A 21,895-nucleotide genomic window follows, 5' to 3' on the forward strand; every position below is an offset into this window, starting at 1 on the left:
TATTTATTTCCCAATTTCTAAATTCATAAATATTACAAATCGTGCCAAAAATGTGTTATATTTTCTTTTTTTCATATTTGTGATCCTTCTTTCTCTCTTTCTGCGCCTTTCCTTTTTTTTTTCTCTCTCTCTCTCCTGTCATCCTCATCACACCTGGCACCCCATTTCCACCTTGCTAATACAGTACCCCCTGTCATCCTCATGTTCATCACACCTGGCACCCCACTGATACCTTGCTAACACCCCACCCCCAGTCATCCTCATTACACCTGGCACCCCACTGCCACCTTGCCAACACACCACCGGCCGAATGGATTCCATCCAGAACTTCTGCACCCTCACAAAGCGGTTCAGCGATATGAGGTCCAGAATTGGACGCACCTTGCCCTCCTTCCTGGGCACTGTGAATAGGTTTGAGTAAAAACCTCGAAACCTGTCCTGCTGAGGAACCAGTACAATTACACCCTGTGTAAGGAGATCCTGCACCGCCTCCCTGAGATCTGTCAAACGATCCGGAGACAGACAGATTTCATGGAAAGAACCTGTCTGCTGGGCGAGACCAAAATTCGATCTTGTAGGCTCTGAATGGTTTGCCTTTTTCTTGTGCCCCTGAGGCATGAAAAAGCCCCCTATGAGCCTTGAAGGAAGGCCCAGGCTTTCTGTGAGGTGCCTTACCCTTAGCGGATTGGGGGAGAAGAGTACTCTTCCCCCCCTGTTAGACCCTTGATTAACTCATTCAAGGAGTCACCAAGCAGACGTTCCTCTAAAAAGGGGAGATCAGTTGCGGCCTTCTTAGAAGCCTGGTCCACCGATCAGCTCTTCTGCCACACCATGCGATCCCCACCACAGACACCCTGGCAGCCAGAGGAGCCGTGTCCAGTGCCGCATCACACAGGTACACCATGGCCTGGGCCATCTGATCCGTGAGCTCAATTAGAGTTGGAGGACTTGACTCAGCGGACAAGTTGCTCCTAAGTACCTCGACCCATTCCGTCACCATCTGAGAAACCAGGACAGACGCAAACACAGGTTTAAGAATCAAACCCGCCAACAAGTGCAGGTGGCGGGAAAGGGATTCCATTCGCCTGTCCACCGGGCCCTTAAACACCGGGGAGTCTTCTACAGGTACCACAGTAGATTTATTCAACCGGGAAACAGTGTGATCCACCTTAGGTGACACTGTCCAACGATTGAAAACTGAGTCTTCAAAGGGGTAACGACGCTGAAAGCGTTTGGGAACCACCAGCATGTGCTTAATGTGCCTCCATTGCTCATTCACAATATCGTGAAAATCCTCGGGACAAGGAAAAACCTGACCCGACTTCTGGGCTTTGCGGGAGCCGAAGACAACCCGTTTACCTGATTGTGAGGGCTCATCGTCTAATTGCAATGTTTTCCTTACTGAACGAATCAGTGCTTCCACCAGAGCGCGTTCCCCGCTGCTGCTGAGGAGGACTCATCCTCCTCACCGTCTGACTGTGAGGACAGGCATTCCTCAGGAAGGGTGTTGTCCGTGGCAGCCACATCAGGCTCTGAATCAGAGGACTGAGAGGGCATCGGCCGTTTGTTGGTAGAAACCTGTTTAATCACAAGATCCACCTTTGACGCCAGAGTTTCTAAGGCTGCAGAAAGAGACACCAGAGAGGGTGATCCGGATGGCCCGGATGCACAAATAAACTCAGAGGGGAAGTTTTCACCTTGGGACTCCATAATGGTAGCAGAGAAAAATATGAATACACTGCCCCTTTAAATAGCGATCCGCACCGCTATACCGCGTTAAAGCCGGGGTCCCCCTTTAATGTTAAAAAGTGTCCTGACAGGAGCTAAGTGTGTCCGAGGAATGCCCAAATGGCTAAAAATACCCTTACTGTACCAGCACCCTGAGAAGCAGCAGCTCTGCAGTCAGTCTTCCAGCATGTGAAACTTCTGGGAGGAAGTGACCAAACATCACAAGAGGTTGTGCCCGCCTGGTGTAGCCCAAAAACTACAACAAAATGGTGCCAATAGAAAAACATAGGAAGCAAAGGGAAAATGGCCGCTGCTCATACAGCGTGACCTATGCCCACACTTAAAATGGAGCCCGAAAACGGCGCCAAACACTCAGGCTAAGGGAAAATGACCACTGCCCTTACAATGATGCGGCCTATGCCCCCAAAAATGGCACCAAATGCACAGGCAACCCAGAAGAGAGGCCACCACGGAAATCCACCTAAGGGGACCCCCAGGACAGGACCAGGTAACATATTCAACCCCTCCCCCCCAGGCGTTAGACACCCCCAGCGGGAGCGGGAAGGGTAGTACCTGACAGGCCTGTGGGATCTTACAGAGGGAAGCAGCCCTGCAATCCCCAGGAGTGGGGCCACATCACTCCCACCAACATCTGTCCCAGGGACAAGGGGGGCGTAGCATCACTCACCACACCATGGACCGTGGGGCTCCACTCGGAAACAGCTTGCCTCCCACCCTGAGTGGGGGTGCCGTCAGGCAAGAGGGGTACACTGCAACTCAGGGCATTCCAAGTTGATGCAACCCGGCAAAGCATCCGTTCGCAGGGTCGTCCCCATCCGTCAGGGCTCTGTCATGGCGAGGCCTGGGCAGACTATAACCTGCTCACGCTCGTAGACCAGGATGGGAGACCATAAGGATCTACATTATCCAGTGCGAAACCCCAGCCCTGCTGTCACTTGTAGTTCACCAGGAGGATCCCCCTGACACTAGCTAGCGATAGTGAGTAAAGAGAAATAAACAAACATTTTCAAAAGAAAATAAAAATTGAGACCAAAGTTCCAGCAGGGAAACCTAGGTCCTACTCCTTCACTAGGCAGCAAAAAACTGATTTTAGAGCACAGTGTGTCTGGGGTAATGTCGTGAGGGACAGCCCCTATAGGTGTGTCAAGTGAAAACTGTGAATACTTTTCACTGCCTAGTCTACTCCTGTAGATGGCGCATTACCCCCAAAAGTGAAGAAGCATTGAGAGCTGCATCTGTCAGAGGACGTAATAGAAAACTCCTCCTACAATCTTTCGGCACACACTGATACAAGTCACAAGATTGCTCTAACTGCTATTATTTATTGTGGTGTTATTATACTGGCCGCACATTATAGGCTGTCACGTACCTGGTAGGAGACTGAATTGATAAGGTTGGCCTCTTTTGTATTTCCAGCTGAAGGTGGAACAGCTGGTGCCAAGGGACAGGAGCAACATTAGTGCCGATAGGTGTTAATAGCAGAACTTGAGGCTTGAGAAGTCAGGCCAGGAGCAGACGTGATGCATGCAGGACCAGCCAACGCTAAAGGGGCACTCCACATGTACTGCAGTTTCTGGAAACGTGGCTTGTCAAAGCTCTCAGAAGGCTTTAGGCAGGAACACACTGCGATGACTGAAGCAGTTAGGAAGGTCAGCCAAAGCAGACTTTCAGAAGTAGTATGAAGCAGAATCAATAGCAGGAGCAAGGTCAGGTCACAGAAGTAACCAAAGTCGGTAGCAGGTGGGCAATGAGGTACATTATCATATATCAAAATCAGGTATTATTTGACGATTTAAAAAAAAAATTTAATATACATATATATATATATATATATATATATACATATATATATATATATATATATATATATATATATATATATATATATATATATAATTATATAGTATTTATATAGCGCCGACAGTTCACGCAGCGCTTTACAACTTGAGTTAGAGCTTACAATCTAAGAGGGACGGTCAAGAGATACAAGAGGTAATAACTTTGGGGGATGGGCTGATGGAGAAAATAAAAGTACAGTTGTTAGGTGGTTGCCAGATAGGTTTCTCTGGAGAGATGTGTTTTCGGGGATTGTCTGAATGTAGACAAAGTAGGAGATAGTCGGACAGATGGGGGTAAAGCATTCCAGAGGATGGGAGAAGCTCAGGAGAAGTCCTGGAGGCGAGCATGGGAAGTAGTTACAAGGGAGCTAGAGAGCAGGAGGTCCTGGGAGGAACGAAGAGAATGAGTTGGTTGGTATTTTGAGACCAGATTAGTGATGTAGCTGGGCGCCAAGTTATGGATGGCTTTGTAAGTTATGGTTAGTAACTTGAATTTAATTTGTTGGTTGAGTGGCAGCCAATGGAGGGATTGGCAAAGAGGGGTAGCAGACACAGAGCAGTTTGCAAGGTGGATGAGCCTGGCAGCAGTGTGCATGATGGACTGAAGGGGGGATAGTCTTTTTAGAGGTAAGCCAATGAGAATGGAGTTGCAGTAATCGAGACGAGAGATGACCAGGGAGTGGATTAGAAGCTGTGTGGCATCATTGCTTAGGAAGGGACGTATCTTGGAGATGTTGCGGAGGTTGAGGCGGCAAGCTTTGGACAGTGACTGGATGTGTGGCTGAAAGGATAGTTCAGAGTCCAGGATTATACCTAGAACCTTGGCATGGGTGGACGGGTTCATAGTTGTGCCATTGATGTTGACAGAGAAATCAGGGGGGGGGGAGGAGGACCGTGGCGGAGGAAATATCATGAGCTCGGTTTTGGATAGGTTGAGTATGAGGAAGTGATGTGACATCCAGGCTGATATGTCTGTTAGTAAGCTGGTAATGCGTGAGGAGACTGAAGGAGTGAGCTGAGGGGTGGAGAGATAGATTTGGGTATCATCAGCGTAGAGATGATATTGAAAGCCATGGGAGGCAATCAGCTGACCCAGGGAGGAGGTGTAGATTGAGAAAAGGTGTGGTCCAAAGACAGAACCTTGGGGGACCCTGACAGAAAGGAAGAGGAGAGGAGGTAGTAGAGTTGTAAGTGGCACTGAAGGTGCGTTGGGATCGGTAGGATGAGAACCAGTGAAGAGTACAGTCACGGAGGCCAAAGGAGTGGAGTTTTTTGAGGAGGAGGGGGTGGTCAAAGGCAGCAGATAGGTCCAGGAGGAGTAGTACAGAATAGTGTCCATTGGTGTTAGCTGTTAGTAGGTCGTTTGTGAGTTTAAGGAGAGCAGATTCAGTGGAATGTTGAGGGCGAAATCCGGACTGAAGGGGATCAAGAAGATTGTTCTTAGTCAGATGGTTGTAGACTAATCGTTCAAGGAGTTTGGAGGAGAAGGGGAGTAAGGAGATGGGACATAGAGAAGTTTGTGAGAAGCCATTGTGAAGTTTGGTGGGGTCCAGTGAGGGCTTTTTAAGGATGGGAGTGACTAGCGTGTGTTTTAGAGAATTAGGGAAGAGGCCAGAAGAGAGGGAGAGGTTGAAGATGTGAGTTGGAGAGCGCAGAATAGAGTCAGAGGGTGAGCGTAGCATGTGCGAGGGAGCAGGATCCAGGGGGCAGGTGGTTAGATGGGTGTTAGATAAAAGTACAACAACCTTGTTAATACTAGTAGGGTGGAACGAGGGAAGTAATCATTGTACCTGTGGATATGGGTTGGTAAGTGGGGGAGGTTTCTGCATATTGGAGATCTCCTCGCGAATTGTATCTATCTTATTTTTGAAGTGATTGGCGATCTCCTGGGCAGTGAGCGAGTTAGAGGGTGGAGTTGGTGGAGGACAGTGTAGAGAGTTAAAGGTAGAGAAGAGATGACGGGGACTAATTTTTATATATTTATTATATAATTTATATATATATATATATATATATATATATATTTATTTGCTATTATTGCTTAGCTTGATGCTTTTATATACCTTCTGTGTCATTCCCCCAGATATTTTCTTAATATTACTATTATTATATATGGCTTGCACAGTATACTATTCCCTTTTTCGATAGTATGCATCCATATGTTATTGTGTCGCCATATAATTTACACTGACCGTTGACTGGTAAAGGTCCCTTATAATTTCTCTATGCATTGAGTCTCTCCTTCTCAGCATCAGCAATAGTGTATATATTTATACTATTTAGTCCATCTAATAGTTTTTATTTTTATTATTATTGTTTATTTATTTTTTTATTTTAGTTTTTATTTTGTTTTTGTCTTTATTTTTATAATTATTATTTTTAATTTTATTTTTATTATAATTTCTTTATTATTTTTATTCTTTTATCATTCTCATTTTTACTTTTTTTTTTCTATTTATGTTTTCACATTAATAGTTATCGCCTTTGTTAGATTTTGTTCACTCATTTTAGCTCGACTAGCATCCTTGCTATGCAGCCTAATTGTGTATCGTAATTGTTTCTGTCCCTCCCACTTTCCTTCCCTGCCCAATCTTCCTTTAGTCCCCTCTATATATATTGGGCTCTTCACCCTGTACTATTACACTTGAAAAAGTAGTGCGCATCGCGCATGCTCCGTATGAGCTTGGCACATGCTCAAAAACAGGTTGTGTCGTACAGCATCTCAGAGAAGAGGAACGCCACTCACTGCCGATGTGCTTCACGCTGCTCTCAACTTACACCGGAAGCACCATCAAGCAGCCAGCCCACATCTTCATGGACATCGCTGGAGCCAGCAGATGATATCAGCATTCATCCTCTCCATCAGAGATACCATATTAGAGCTTTTTTTATCATCACACTTTTGAGTTTTCTACAATTTTATCTGTCCAAAGTGCTAATAAATACTACACTTAGAGGCGCTCTTTTTGTTTTCTCCTTTTACTTACAGCATACAGAGTTGGCTCCAACCTCTGACAAGAGTTATAGCCCTGAGTGTCCAGCACGCTCCATTAACCCTCCCCTTGCCCCTCCCCTCCCATTTCCCTCTCAAGGGGATTTTATATGGAAATTTTATTGGACTGATTAGAATTTTTTAACCTTTAATGCATCTTGTGGACTGCTATCTTCACTACCTCAAACACTTATGGTGATCCTGAGCCCATGTTGTATTTATATAATTTTAGTGGGATCGGTGGCGGGGGGGGGGGGGGGGGGGTATGGTAACTCTTCCCTGTATAGCCTGAGGAGAGCTCCCACATGTGGCCAGCTTATGAATACATAAACAGTGCAGTTTAATGGAATAGTGACAAACTACGGTACTTTATAGGTGGCATTTAAACGCCTTTACCTATTTAGAGTTACAGAGAAGGTCTAGTGCTAGAATTATTGCTCTTGCTCTAACATTTGCGGCGATACCTCACATGTGTTGTGCGAATACCGTTTAAAGATGAATATACGACTTACGTATGCGTTCGCTTCTGCGTGTAAGGACGGAGGGATAGGGGTGCTTTAAATTTTTTTTTTCTTATTTTACTTTTTATTTTTACATCGTTCCTTTAATTTTTTTTTCACTTTTATTCTTTTTACAAGGAATGTAAACATCCCTTGTAATTGAAATAAGGATGACAGGTCCTCTTTATGGAGAAATCTGGGGTCAAAAAGACACCAAATCTCTTCTTTAACTTTAAAAGCAAAAAAATATAAGTTTTTTGATCTTTGCTTTAAAATAAAAAAAAAAGGAGTATCTATTCTTTGAAGGGGAGCAACCAGCTGCACCGTTGTATCGTTTTACCTTAAAAACCTTATGAGCCATTTGGAAAGGTTTCATGGGAAAAATGATACCAGGGTTATGGCTGATCTCTTCAGTGATTAATATATTCTGGCCAATTAAATTAATAAAATGCCCAAACATTTGATGCGCCTAAATAAACCTAAACACATTTGAAAAATGTGGCTTTAGGTGTATTTTTAAGGCTGCTTTTTTCTGTCAGGAGACGGGCATTCAGAAGAGCATAATGTGCATGATGCCTAAGTTTTTTTTTTTTCTTTTTAAAAGTATGAAATTAAGATTTTCAAAGTTTAATAATGCTTTGGCGGTTTGAACAAAAGTAGCAAACTCCTGTCTACCGTTCTGAATAAATTCATCATGACTTACTTAAGTCTTTTCGGCATTTTAATAGGAATGATACACACAAGACTATTCTGTTTAAGAGTCCTTAGGTATAGATGTGTTTTCCTGAACCCAAAAATTTGCATGTGGAAAAATATGCCCATACGCATGGGTGTGTAAACCCAAGTACTAGCGTACCTAAATTTTACCTATAGGTAAGCCTATATTAAGGCTTACCTATAGGTAGTGTAAAGATCTCCTAAACATGCAGCGTTTAGGAGATATTTACTGATTTAGCAGCCAGTTAGGTCACTGGCCCATGCTCTCTGAAGGAACGGCTGCCCGTGCCGTTTCTTCAGGGCAGTGTGCCGTGACTGGGGTATAGATGGTCTCTGCCTCCAGTGATGGCATCGCATCACTGGAACTAGGGGCGTAACAACAGGGGTTGCAATTGCAACCGGGCCCCATGCTCCAGGGGGCCTGTGAGGCTCCCCTGTACACCTAGATAGGAGGGCCGGTGGGGGCAGCATGTAGAGAAATCACTGTCTGCCTTTTTCCTCCTGCAGCTGCAGGAGGAAAATGGAGGAGATTGGTTCCTCTGTATGCTGCCCCCGCCACTTCTCCTATCCAGTTCACTTGTGTTCTGCTGGCTCTGGGCCCCTGTGTGCTCCCCTGGTGCACCCCCACCCCCCCTCACTGTGCTCCCTCTCCTGCCGACTGCTGCAGGGTATGTGTCACAATAGAGAACCAGGAAGGGGTCAGTAAATATGTAATTTACCAGCTCCTTCCTTTTCTGAATGAGTCATAGTCAGTGACATTGTAAAAAAAATTGAAAAAAATGATAAAAAATAATACAATTAAAATACGAAAAAATAAAAACTACTGACACCAGTGGGTGAACTTCTAGAATTGCAAAGGTCACACTTGCAACCGGGCCCTGGCATTCCACCACCCTGGGGAGGCAACCAAGATGGCAGGAAGGGGGCCCACTGCAGAACTTGTGAAAGGGTCCCGCTGCGGGACCGTAATAAAGGGCCCCGCAACGAGAGTAAAGAGCCCCAGGATCAGTGGGAAGAGCCCCAGTCTTGAAGGGAAGGGCCCTGGCCAGGGGTCTGGGGGGCCCTTCATGGTTTCTTGCACCGGGGCCCTGAAGGTTCTAGTTATGCCTCTAACTGGAACGCTTTGTTTTCAGGTGAGTTTAACATATTGTGCTAGTATGCGATGCATCTTAGCACATTATGCCTTTGTCTTGCAGGTAAGTAAAAATGTAAAAAAAAGTGCAGTGGTTTACAACCACTTTAATAGCCATGTACAGCGTATTTTGCAATGCAAAATTAAGCAGCAGTTGTGGATTCCAGGTGCTGCAAATAGGTGTATTGCCCATATGTCCTAATATGCACTTATTTGCAAGAGCCATAGAATATCCGTTTAACAGAAGGAAAAGTAAAATTATTATTGTGTGAAGATTCCCAGTTTCTCTAGTAAATCAGTGTCTATGTTCATTTCCACAGCCTCCAATGTCTAATGCTCGTAAACAAGTTATATTAGAAGCTTTTCATAAAATGGACAAAACTGGTGATGGTGTTATAACTGTTGAAGACCTTAAAGGGGTTTACAATCCTAAATGTCATCAGAAATATCAGAATGGGGAATGGAATGAAAGGCAAGTGTTCCAAAATTTCCTGGAAAACTTTGATTCACCCAACAACAAGGACGGCCAAGTAAGTTTCATATTAATATACAAATATTCCACCAAAGTTTAAACTGCTTGTTTTGTAACAGTTGGTATACCATATGCAACTCTACCCCCGTAGGGGCCGGTGATTGTAACTGGTTCTCCCACAGACAGCACAGAGTCTACCAGCCACCCACGCAACAGTCCATTTACTCTGGTTCCAATAAACAGTCTAGGGGGTGTCTTTTGGTTATTTATTGCTGATAAAACTTTTAATAGGGGTTGGGGGCATTGTATACTCCAAAAACATCTAGCTATTGCCAGTGAGAGAACAATCTTCTTCTTAAGCAACTGGGTAATATTGGACAATATAGGGCCGAACAGCTAGGGACCATGAGGCAAGTCTCTTTGGCATCTGGTTACCCTGCACCACTGTACAGCTACTGGTACCCAGAGCAATCTCAGGTACACTACACAGTACAGGAGGGCACTCTTCTCTAAGCTCAGAGTCCAGGACACTGCTGATGATGGGGAATGGTCAGTTTCTGAGACCCTTTGAGAGCAGTCTTAGTCCAAGCAACCTCTGGCACTTATATTCCAAAAGCACACAGTCAACAGGAATCAATTTTGAGTCACTATTCACAAATCCCCAGGATAGCTGCCACCTTCTCACTCCCTGTGGACACAGTCCAGTGAGTGAGACAGTCCTTCTCTTGACCACAGTGGCAGCTGGTGCTCAAAAATTTGGGGGGGGGGGGGCGCAAAAAGAAAAATGTAATAGGTATTGCTTCGCGGCAAAAAACGCGGTAAAAAAATTGCGTGACTTTGAGGTCATGGTACAGGCATGGCACAGGTCAATGTACAGGCATGATGGCACAGCTCAATGTACAGCAGGCATGATGGCACAGGTCAATGTACAGCAGGTATGATGGCACAGGTCAATGTACAGCAGGCATGATGGCACAGCTCAATGTACAGCAGGCATGATGGCACAGGTCAATGTACAGCATGCATGATGGCACAGGTCAATGTACAGCAGGCATGATGGCACAGCTCAATGTACAGGCACGCAGCTTCACAAAAAACACACAGTGCACCGCCGCCATATTGTCTAATATCGCCACTTACCGTTAGCTGCTGCTGCTGGTCCCTGATGGTCTGTCACACACTGCTGGGAGCCTGGGACTGTGTCTACTCACCCTCCCTGGCTGCGCGGCTGCGACGTCTTCTACCGTCCTGGCCGCGGGCGGCTACGGCTCACTCACTCCTCCTCGCCGGTCACGCTGCTCTTCCGATCCGGTCCGACTGTCAGCTCCTCCACGCCGGTCACGCTGCTCTTCCGATCCGTCCGACTGTCAGCTCCTCCACGCCGCTCTGGCTTGCGAGCCGATCGCCGCTCCGATTCCTCTCTCTCTCAACGTCTGGCTGCGGGCGGGAACAGAAGGCGATCGTGACGCCGGGGCAGTGCACCGCCCCCAGGCGTCACGTCACCAGGTCCGATGTCCTCCTGTGATTGGTCCAGGCTGGACTCTGGGCCAATCACAGCCCGGACATCGTTAAAGTGGGGTGTGTCGGGGCGCATTGCTCTGCGCCTCGACACACCCCCAGAAGAGAGCCAATCGGCGCCTCTGCCGGGTGAGGGTGGGGTCAAAAACCCCACCTCCCCATACCCAGCATACAGTCCGGCGCCCCTAGTGGGCGAAAACTTGATTTTTTTTTTCTGCGTCGTTTTGGGGGGGCGGCTGCCACTGCTTGACCAGATCCTTTTGAAGTTGTCCTGCAGTCAGTTCCAGATCACTTCCAGCTCTACCACTACTGAGACCTCACAGTCCATAAGTTATCTAAGGGCAATAGCCCTCTGAAGCTTGAAACTCTCCTTCCTTGGGAAGACTCTCTCTTCTCCAGGGCTATAGACTATCATATATATATATACAGGGCCGGTGCTTCCACTAGGCAAACTAGGTAGCCGCCTAGGGCGCATTGCAACCTAGGGGCGCAGCCATTAGTCGGCACTCTCTGTCCATCATGAATGATCCTTGTGAGCTGAGGGGAGGGGGCGGCAGTGGGGGAGGAAGAATGGACAGAGGAAGATGCCAGGTGTCTGGGGCAGTGGCTGAACTACCAGGCCCTGGCTTTCCACCACTGTTGGGGGGGGGGGGCCAAGAGGCAGGAAGGGAGCCCACAGGAGTGCTGCCTGCATGATTATCCTCTTTGGCTGGAGCTGAGTGGTGTAAACCCTGGGCAGGAAGTGACACTCTGTACTGAGCTGGTGGGCAGCCGTTCATTTCCCTGGGTCGGTATTAAGCAGGGAGCGGAGGAGAACTGAACCTGGCCCCAAGCTTGGCACTGGAGGGCGGCACCTTTACTGGAGCAGAAACGACGAGGCACCGGAATGTTTTGAGGAGGTTGGGGATTAGGGATGTGCATAGTTCTCTGACTGCTGCTTCTCCCTTCACCTGGAGCCGGTTGGAGCTGTGGTGAGCATTGTGGTCCAGAAGAGGAGCATCCTAGGAGAAGGAATCCGCAGGATCACGGTGAAGGAGGGCAGAGTGCGGGCCACTCTCTTCATACCGCTCAGTGAGTGTCCCCAGAACAGGGGATCAGGGTCCCTGGGTGTGACATGGAGGTTCCCTGGTGTGAAAGGGAATCAGGGTCACCAGGTGTGCCATGGGGGATAGGGGTCACCGGGTGTAACAGGGTTTCGGGGTCACCAGGTGTGCCATGAGGAATTGGTGTCCCTGGGTGTGCCATGGAGGAACATCAGGGTCCCCAGGTGTGACATGGAAAAACATCAGGGTCTCTGGGTATGACATGGAGAAACATCAGGTGCCCCTGGTGTGACATGGAGGATCATCGGGGTCCCTTGGTGTGGCATAGAGGGACATTAGGGTCCCCAGGTGTGACATGGAGGAATATGGGGGTCACTGTGTATGACAGCATAACATAGAGGAGCCATCAGATCAGGGTCACTGGGTATGACATAGAGGAGTTTTTAACCTCTTCGCTTTTTATTTTATTTTTTTTGGGGGGCGCAAGTAGCTGGTCTTGTCTAGGGCGTAAAATAGTCTAGCACCGGCCCTGTATATATATCAGCTTCCCCAACCCCCATCTGGGCACACCTTCCCGGGATTGGTTAGGCCCTGATCAATATTTGGGCTGGCAATTTGAAATCTTCCTTCCTGAGCTCTAAAAACATCCTCTAGAGACGGGGGAAGCAATCAAACTCCCAGCCTGTCAAACCCTGAACAGACCAGACCAAGCAATCACTGCTCCCTTGAATACGGAAGGAGCCAAAAACAAAATGTATCTAGCATCCCACTCTAGGAGGGTGCTACACAAGTATTGGTGTGCCTTTGTTCTGGGATCCCTAGTATCTGGTTTTACATTTGTTTGAGATTTCAGAATAGTAGTTTGTCAAAAAAGCATTTTTCTCTTTTGGGTGGATACCTATATTTTACAGAAACATCAGCAATAAGGTCCTAGATCTACTAGCCGGCTTATATATATATAAGAGCAAATTTTGGTTAAAAGTGGTAAAAGTGCGGACATGGTACAAGAGGTGGTCATAGGCTGTGTGGACATGTCAGAGGCTGCAGACATGGTACAGGAAATGCAGGGGCTGTGGGCATGGTACATTAGATGCAGGTTCTGCAGACATGGTACACGAGATGCAGGGGCTGTGGGCATGGTACAGGAGATGCAGAGGCTGCGAGCATGGTACAGGAGATGCAGGGGCTGCGGGCATAGTACAGGAGATGTCAGAGGCTGTGCGGGCATTGTACAGGAGATGCAAGGGCTGCAGGCATGGTACAGGAGATGCAGGGGCTGCAGGCATGGTGCAGGAGATGCAGTGGCTGCGGGCATGGTACAGGTGATATCAGAGGCTGCTGGCATGGTACAGGAGATGCAGAGGCTGCTGGCATGGTACAGGAGATGCAGAGGCTGCGGGCATGGTACAGGAAATGCAGAGGCTGCGAGCATGGTACAGGAGATGCAGAGGCTGCGAGCATGGTACAGGAGATGTCATAGGCTGTGCGGACATGGTACAGGAGATGCAGAGGCTGTGGGCATTGTTCAGAAGATGCAAAGGCTGCGGACATGGTAGAGATGCAAAGGCTGCGGACATGGTAAAGGAGATGCAAAGGCTGCAAACATGGTACAGGAGATGCAGGGGCTGTAGACATGGTACAGGAGATGCAAGGGGCGGCGGACATGGTACAAATGTCAGAGGCTGCAGGCATGGTACAGGAGATGCAGAGGCTGCGGGCATGGTACAGGGGATGTCAAAGGCAGCGGACATGGTACAGGAGATGCAGAGGCTGCTGGCATGGTACAAGAGATGCAGGGGCTGCGGACATGGAACAGGAGATGTCAGAGGCTGCTGGAATGGTACAGGAGATACAGGGGCTGCAGGCATGGTACAGGAGATGCAGAGGCTTCGGGCATGGTACAGGAGATGCAGCGGCTGATGGAGGGGTTTTACTTACTGATTTACGAGGCGCCTTACATTTAAAAATAGCGCCGATGCCATCACGTCACTGTGCATGCGCCGTCTGCCCGAGAATGGCCAAGCGTGTATGGGCTTACCCGAGCGGCAGCAGCAGCACATGTGCAGTTGACATGTCGGGCCGGCCGCAGTCATTTTTTTCGGGTGCTACTGCCATTCAAGCAGCCCCAGGGCAGGGGGACTTTCCGGCCTACCAGGAAATTTCCCAGTATCCCGGTAGGCCAGTCCGGCCCTGACAGGAACTGATCCTGAATGTGAACATATGCCACTGTGCCGCCTTTCTCAGAAGGTTAATTGCTGTTAATGCACCTAATATCTTGATTCGGTGGGGTTAATTTACTAAAACTGGAGAGTGCAAAATCTGGTGCAGCTCTACATAGAAACCAATCAGCTTCCAGGTTTATTTGTCAAAATGTATTTGTACAAGCTGAAGTTAGAAGCTGTTTAGCTACCATGCTCAGCTGCAGCAGATCTTTCACTCTTCAGTTTTAGTAAATCAACCCCTACTGTCTCGCTTGCAGGAATAATACATAGAGTCATTGCCACTCTACTTGATAACCAGGACTTTGTCGTCCAGTAAAGAGACTCTGGGGAATTCATGAAAAGTGACGTAGACACTCTTACAACATCCTTACTCCTCCGCACAACAAATGTTTTTGCGAGTTAAAGGTGGTCTGCCCTGACCTTGGAGTGTCCATATCCTACACACTCTGTCCTCAGTGCATGTTTAATCCTTTGCTAGCTAGGACAATGTTGGTTGTTGGGAGATTCACTGACTGACAGCTGAAAATAAACAAAGGAACAGGGATGCTGGCTAATTTCATTATCCACGGCCATATTTGTAGAATGCCAGCCAGCATCTTTGCCCCTTTGTTTACTTCCAGTTGTTGGCCAGGGAATCTTCCAGCTGCCAACTGAATGGGGCCAGGGATGGATCATTGGTTGCAAGGACGACAGTTGGGACAAGCTTCATGGTAACCAGGAAGCCCTGTACAGAAAAGGTCATATTAATGACAGCTTCCTGGCACATACTGTATGCCTAACTCTGAGCACACTCTCTGTTTGTTTAAGCTTCACTGCTCTGCTTCACTGTCAGAAATTCTAATATTCTGTCTCTGACGTGGTGTATTTTGTTGCAGCATCATAGATTTGCATCCTGTCACCTTACTTAAAGCTGTATCCAGCCTTTCTCCATTTAGTGATCTACCCTCCTAGGGAATTCTACACTATCCCTGTCTGAATGAATGCTGGCCTTGAAGGTCTCCGCCAACTGTTATGGTCCCTTCTCTTAGGAGCTGTGATTCTTGAATGAGATGTTGACCTGGCAGAACTCAGCAGACAAACCCACATGAGAAACTTTGTCTCATAGCAATCAAGGAGCCCTGTGCAGGAGGGTGTCAAAGTAATGATAGCTTCCCAGCACATACTGTATGCCTAACTCTGAGCACACATGGCCAAGTTAAGGGGCCTTACTGCCAAAAAAGTGTCCTTATTGCCTTATAGAATTCTCCCCTATTATGTTCTGGATGGCATTCAAATGAGCCCCTAAATATATCAAGACCCTCCTCAAGATCAGGTGACTTTTGTTATAGTTCACAATCTATCCAAATGTCTCCTTTTTTGTCTGAGGAACTATATGACACAGGTATCTGTAATTGACTCTGCCCATATGTGACAAAAAAGTCTAAACCAGACCCCAACTCACCCTGCTTAGGCTGTGCACCTTCAAAATGATTTCTAGCCCCCCCCCCGGCCAAGTAAAAGAGCCCCGTTTAGTAGACTGAGAGTGAACTGTGCAATCTTCCAATTCTTAAGAAATTCCCTTCCAGGTCTGTATGTTTAAGCTTCACTGCCTGAAATTCAAATATTCTGTCTCTGAAGATGTGTATCTTGTTGCAGCATTGTTGATTTGCCTCCTGGCACCTTACTTATAGCTGTATCCAGCTTATTCCCAATTAGTGATCGATCAACCCTCCTAGGGAATGCTACACTATCCCTGTATGGATGAATGCTGGTTTTGAAGGTCTCCGCCAACTGTGATGCTCCCTTTTCTCAGGAGTTCTGGATGTTAAAGTGTTACTAAACCCAGGACCCTGCAATTACTATATCTGACCTCCAGTCATATAGTAAATATAAACTGCTAAATAACTTTTGTCATCAGCAGTTAGAGCAGTGTTGTGACTTCTGTCAGTGTCTGGGTAAAGCTTGTAGAAGGGGTTTTCATTCTCCCCTGATGGTCCAAGAGGCTGCAGGACCCCTGACCCTTTGTCTGGACAGTGCTAATTGGCCCTGTGCTGATTACATGCACTCTCCCAAGAAAAAAAAAAACTCTAGCAGTACTCACTAAACTGAGCATGTGTAGCTTTCCCCCAAGGTTCTGTTCTATAAGGAGATGGGTTGGGGACCGTGGAAGATGGGGAGGATCGGAGAAAACAGAATTAAACAGTCTTTTGACACAATGCAGAGGATTAACCACTTAAGTTCCACAGTGACTATAACAAGTCCCTGAAAAAGTCACATGATCAGTGACGTAATGCGTAGGAGGAGGAGCCAAGTGACATCAGCCTTGCTTGTTACATCGCGATCCGTGCTGGGAGGCTGTGGACCTGTCAGCTGCTAATGAAGCACAGGATTTTGCTTATATATGTTTTTAATATCTACTGAAATGTGAGTGGTCCTAATAGTTTTTTTTTCAATAAATGTTTTAAACAAATTACACTATGAGATAATTTTTGTCTGCCCATACATAACCGAAGAACAATCCCAATCTAATTGAGAGGACTCCAGGGGAAATCCTAAAGATCTACATAGGTGGACTGGCTTACTATGTAGCATTATAGCTTTGGATTTACAGCATTATTGGAGGATTGAAAGGAGGATTTCGGGGAGATCCCAGGACTCCCCCCTCCCCCCTCATATGGACTCTATCTTGCACATTATCAATGTGCTACAGGTGAACGCACATTGGAATCACAGGTGGATACATGGTGAAGGTTTTTCTTAGCACATTGCAGCACAGAAGGTTTTGATTGATTTTAAAATAGAAGCACTACATGTCACAAAATACCCACAGACTGTTTTTTCACTAAAGCCCCGTACACACGTACCGATCGTCAGCATACAAACGTTCGTCTTTTCTCCCCGGGATGTCGGTGTCTGTTGAAAAGTGCAAAGACTGCCCAAGAATTTTGTCCGCCGACTACAGCCGACTGCAGAAGTGATGTCATGTAATGGTTAACTTTCCCTGTGTTTTTTCTTTTCTGAGCATGCCCAGTCTTGCAAATCTGCGGTCTGTCGGCAGAATTCTGTACTGACTGGCGAACAATCGTCCGTTCTGGTGTCGGCATACAAAAATTTTCATGTTTGCAAGAAAGACTCTTATCCGCAGAATGTGCGCAGACAGCTGTCGGAGGCACCATACTAACAAGCGTACAATCGGCAGATCTTTCGTCCGCCGACGTTTGTATGACGACGATCGGTACGTGTGTACGGGGCTTAAGCGTTTTGATTCATATGGACTATTTGTGTCACAGTTCATTTGTGGAGCATTTGCATGTTGTTTCACTGATTATGTCACTGTTTTTGACAATTTAGTCACTTTCTCTGAACCACTTCTTACAATTTTTTTGTTAACTTTTTTTTCTCACTTTCCCTATTTATTCCTCATTTGGTACAGAATAGCGCACTGCCTGTGTCACATTATTATAACAAGCATGCTTCACTGCATATACAGTCTGATTTTACTGTTATGGGTTTAGTAACCTAAAACTTCTCTCCCTTAATCTTCATCTTGAATGAGATGGTGACCTGACAGGACTTGGCAGACAAATTCACATGTGAAACTTTGTGTTTACCTGACAAAAAAAACCTTCTCCTGTGAGCAATAACTTGCCTGCATGCACTGTCCAAACTGAACCAGGGCTGGCAGGGATGCTCCTTGACAAACCATATAACCAAGAATGGTATAGATGTTCTGCGTTTACACCTCTGCAGAAAACCCTTAGTGCAAAGTGTCCATGGAGCCAAACATAACATTTACATAGTTACATAGTTTGTGAGGTTGAAAAAAGACATCAGTCCATCCAGTTCAACCTATGATGTGTGTGTGTTTGCCGTTAACCGTACATTGTATACCCCTGTATGTTGTGGTCTTTAAGGTGCCCATCTAATAGTTTTTTGAAACTATCATTTAGTACATCTTGATTGAATACTGCTTCTCAGTGTACATAGGGATCCTCACAGCATCCACAGGAGGACTTCTAAGGGGCCTTCGAAATAGAATTCACAATGCACAAGTCTCTCTTGTCTCTCTGTGAGTCCCTTCCTTCCCCCAAATTATTTGCCCCTCTGTGCTGTAGTGGCTTGATGCCTTGGTTTAAGCCATGCAGTACTTTTATAATTCCCAAGCCCATCACCTTGAGCTTGCATGCTGTAATTCCTTTAGTAGTGAGGCTGGGCAATAATGATTCTGTCACTGCCCTGACAAGACTTGCATTACAAGGCAAAATCAAGGACTGTTGGGAAGTATGACCTTACCTATGTGTATGTTGCATGAGATATTCATGAAAGTCTTTTAATGCATTTTTTTTATTCTAAAAATGGTTTTAAATTATCAACTTTTGTCTTCCTGTTTTTCACTGGGTAAAACAACATAAAAGTAAAGCAATACAGTTCTTGAGGTCTCTACAAACTTTTTTACAAGTGTTACTTCTTTTTCTAGGTGACAGTGGAGGAATTCCTGAATTACTACAGTGGTGTCAGCGCTTCCATAGACAGTGATGCCTATTTTGTTGTAATGATGAAAAATAATTGGAAAATTTAGAACTACAGCAAGCACAGCACTTATCTTCTAGATACATTGTGGTTTATTTATTTTGCAAAGGTAAAATTCACCTACCTTAGGGAATGAGGTAAAGCTATACCGCCCTCAATCATGCAATCACATGCAAGCAAAAATTCTGTTTTATGTCCCTTACACATGACTGGGTATTTTTCCAAATTTAATTTTCACTGAACTATACCTTATTCTCTGAGTTATGTGAAAATTCTGTGAACAAGTATGCAGACTATTGCTAATGTAGATGCTAGTGTTTGGAGGAATCAGACTCTAGTCTAAGCAGCTTATGTTTCCAAATAATTTTCTTTATAAAATTGTATTTAGTAGAATGCAACTGCAAAATATAATAAAATTAGTTATTACCAGAAAGTGTTTTTATAGTGTTGTACTTGGGAGTGGACGGACTATTAAGTGTATATCTGTATAGAACCTGTATACCAATCAGAAAGCTCTACATCCATAAAACTTTAATCAAATGTTAGTACTGTATAAGCTTAAAGATTAGTTAACAGCCAGGGCTAGCCCAAGACGTTGTGATGCCTGGGTCCAAGAATGAAATGCTGCCCCCCCCCCCAAGAAAAAAAATCTCACCCACCAAAAGTTTTCCACATCCATTATTTTATATAAATATTAAATTTTATATACAGTATATACTGTTATCTTCTTCCATAACCCACCACCATACAAGTCCACCAAACACCCGCTGTCTGTCCTCAGTCCTCCTGTGTCTGCCACGCTCACCACCCTAGAAGATCCAGCCTGCTCTGCGTGAGATGGAGTGTGCTGATGTCTGACGTCATTGCACACACCACGATCATGTGAGAGATGTTCCCCCAGAGGAGACAGTCTCATACTCATCAGTTTGCACTATGGGCGGTAGTGTGAGATGGGGAAATGGTGCCCGTAACCCCCCTGCAAACTGATGACAAAACTGCTGGAAAAAAAATCTTGGCAGTCAATTTGAGGCCCATCTCCATGTGCTGCCTGGATCCAATGGACCCAGAGGGACCCATGGTAGGGCCGGCCTTGGTAACAGCTACTACAGAACAGAAAGATGGTGGTCAATACTATTACACAAAATAAAATAATAATTGGTGCAACGCAACAAATACTCAAATTGTCCATAAAATCGTGCTCCAATCATTATAGTGTGACTATAAGTTCACTTTTCTTCCCTTTATCCTTATACATGCAGCCACCATGTGTTCAAAAAAAAAAAAAAAAAACCTCATCTCCAATACAGACCTCTTAAATGTATTGCGGTCAGACAGTGCTTTATAATATGCCACTCACTGGGACTTTGTTAAACCTGACGACACAGAACTTATAGAAGTTGTAGAATAAACTCTCCTTTTGCATACGCAAAGCAAAAGGAGGACAAATAGTGCTCTCTTTATCAGCCTAAACTTTTATTATTAAGAACAGCAAAAACACACTCACATAAAAATCGTCACTAAGAGCGGTATACCCAGGGCCGCTGATAGGGGGGACCACCAATCCTCTTGTAAGAGGCCCGAGCAGACAGGGGAATTAGTGATGGACGACAATAGCAGAACTCTTCCTCAAGCAGCTGAAAGCTGGTCTCTTCCCACTTTTATCTGCTGAGAAAGGGACAGTTGTCCCTAACTAATCCCCCTCCCTGTACAGGCCCCCCCCCTCCCAGCACTGGCTCTATTGTTAGCTCTGCTCCTAAGTTTGTTATCTCTGTAACTTTGTTTCTCTCCCTCTGTCTCTCTGATCCCAGAGCTCCAACTGCCCAGCCTGTATATTTTTTTTCATCTCATCTATATTTTTATTTATTAAATCAGTTTTGTAATTTAGATTTAGCAGGAATTCTGTGAGTTTTGGTGTATTTGTGTCTGCTAATAATGATTTTATTGTATTTTTAGCGAAATATAGCCTTAATATTTTCTTGGGGGGGCTGTCAGGTAGTCTGTACGGGGCCCCCGATTTCTATCAGGAGCCCTGGCTATACCAGTGCAACAATGGATGTCTCACCACGTGGCAAGGGACAACGTCATGCATGTGGCTCCGCCCCTATACACATTACGCCCAAGGGCTGGGCTTTATTAGTAGGATTCCTACTGATGAAGCCCAGCCCCGGATAGAATGCATAATGTGATCAATGTACTAATGGCCTATCGCATTTCTTAAGGCCCTTAAAATGTCAGGACAGTACAAATACACCCCTTTTTGCAAAGTAGACAGTCTGAGGTATTTAGTTTAAGGTATTTAGAAAGAGGCATGGTGAGTTTTTTTTTAAGTTAAAATTTTTTGCAACAATTTTTTGGAAAATGAAGAACTTAAATAACATTTTTTCACTTTTTTTTTATTTACATATGGTCACCAGTGCAGTTAAGTGTTTTTTTTTTTTTTCATACTTTGATTGCGGTTACAGTGATTATCACTGTAACAGCAATGTTTTGATGATGAATGGGTTTCATTCATAATATCTGTGATTACTACTGTGATCTGTGACTGGCTGCAGCTAATCACATAGTATTGGGGGTTGTGAATAGCCAAGGTTCTATGTTATAGCTGTAGGCCAATCACAGCCATGTACATTATGCGTGCGGGCCCTACATGTGTCTGAGCACAAGGGGGGGGGGGGGGGCAAATTCAATTTAAAGCTTTTTTTTTTATTTTTTTACATTTATGTCTATTTTCCTGAGCGACATGGGCATGACCCCATATCGTTCCTCTGCCCTCCAAGGCATCTGATTAAACCAAGACTGGCCAATATAGGCTTGCAAACTTATCTAAACTGAAAGTGATGAAATCCTTGTTGCAGAGAAGGAGAAACAATGGAAGTTTCTCTCACTTCATCTAGTGCTTTGTCTGTCTCAGGCTCACTGGTGCAACAGAAAAGCCAGGGAAAGGCAACAGGCAGTGGGGGGACCCCCTTTATCTGCCTGTAAAGCTGATCAGCCACTCGGATCACTTTTACTTTAAAGAGAATCGTCGGCTGAAAAGAATTGTACCAGAATCATAACTGTGGCTACAGCCAAGACCCTGGTGTACCCTCCTCAATACAAGGCCGTATATTCAAGTACAACGGGATTTAGTTGGTTAAAGGCAACAGGTATGAATACCTAAATTTGACTTGATTTTAGTCTCTGATAATCCCCTGTTCATTAGC

General features: G+C 45.6%; 1 pseudogene across 1 annotated transcript in view; it reads left to right on the forward strand.

Annotated features, from left to right (window-relative positions):
- LOC309544636 (calcyphosin-like protein) overlaps window positions 1-19,102 on the forward strand; it is a 37,168-nt pseudogene extending 18,066 nt beyond the window's left edge. The window contains exons 4-5 of the transcript XR_014226141.1: window positions 9,249-9,458; window positions 18,640-19,102. The product of XR_014226141.1 is annotated as a calcyphosin-like protein (transcript). The remainder of the gene's footprint in view (window positions 1-9,248; window positions 9,459-18,639) is intronic.
- The last annotated feature ends 2,793 nt before the right edge of the window (window positions 19,103-21,895 follow it).

The sequence above is a fragment of the Pelophylax lessonae genome, assembly GCF_965119305.1.
Source record: "Pelophylax lessonae genome assembly, chromosome: 1".
Taxonomy (NCBI): domain Eukaryota; kingdom Metazoa; phylum Chordata; class Amphibia; order Anura; family Ranidae; genus Pelophylax; species Pelophylax lessonae.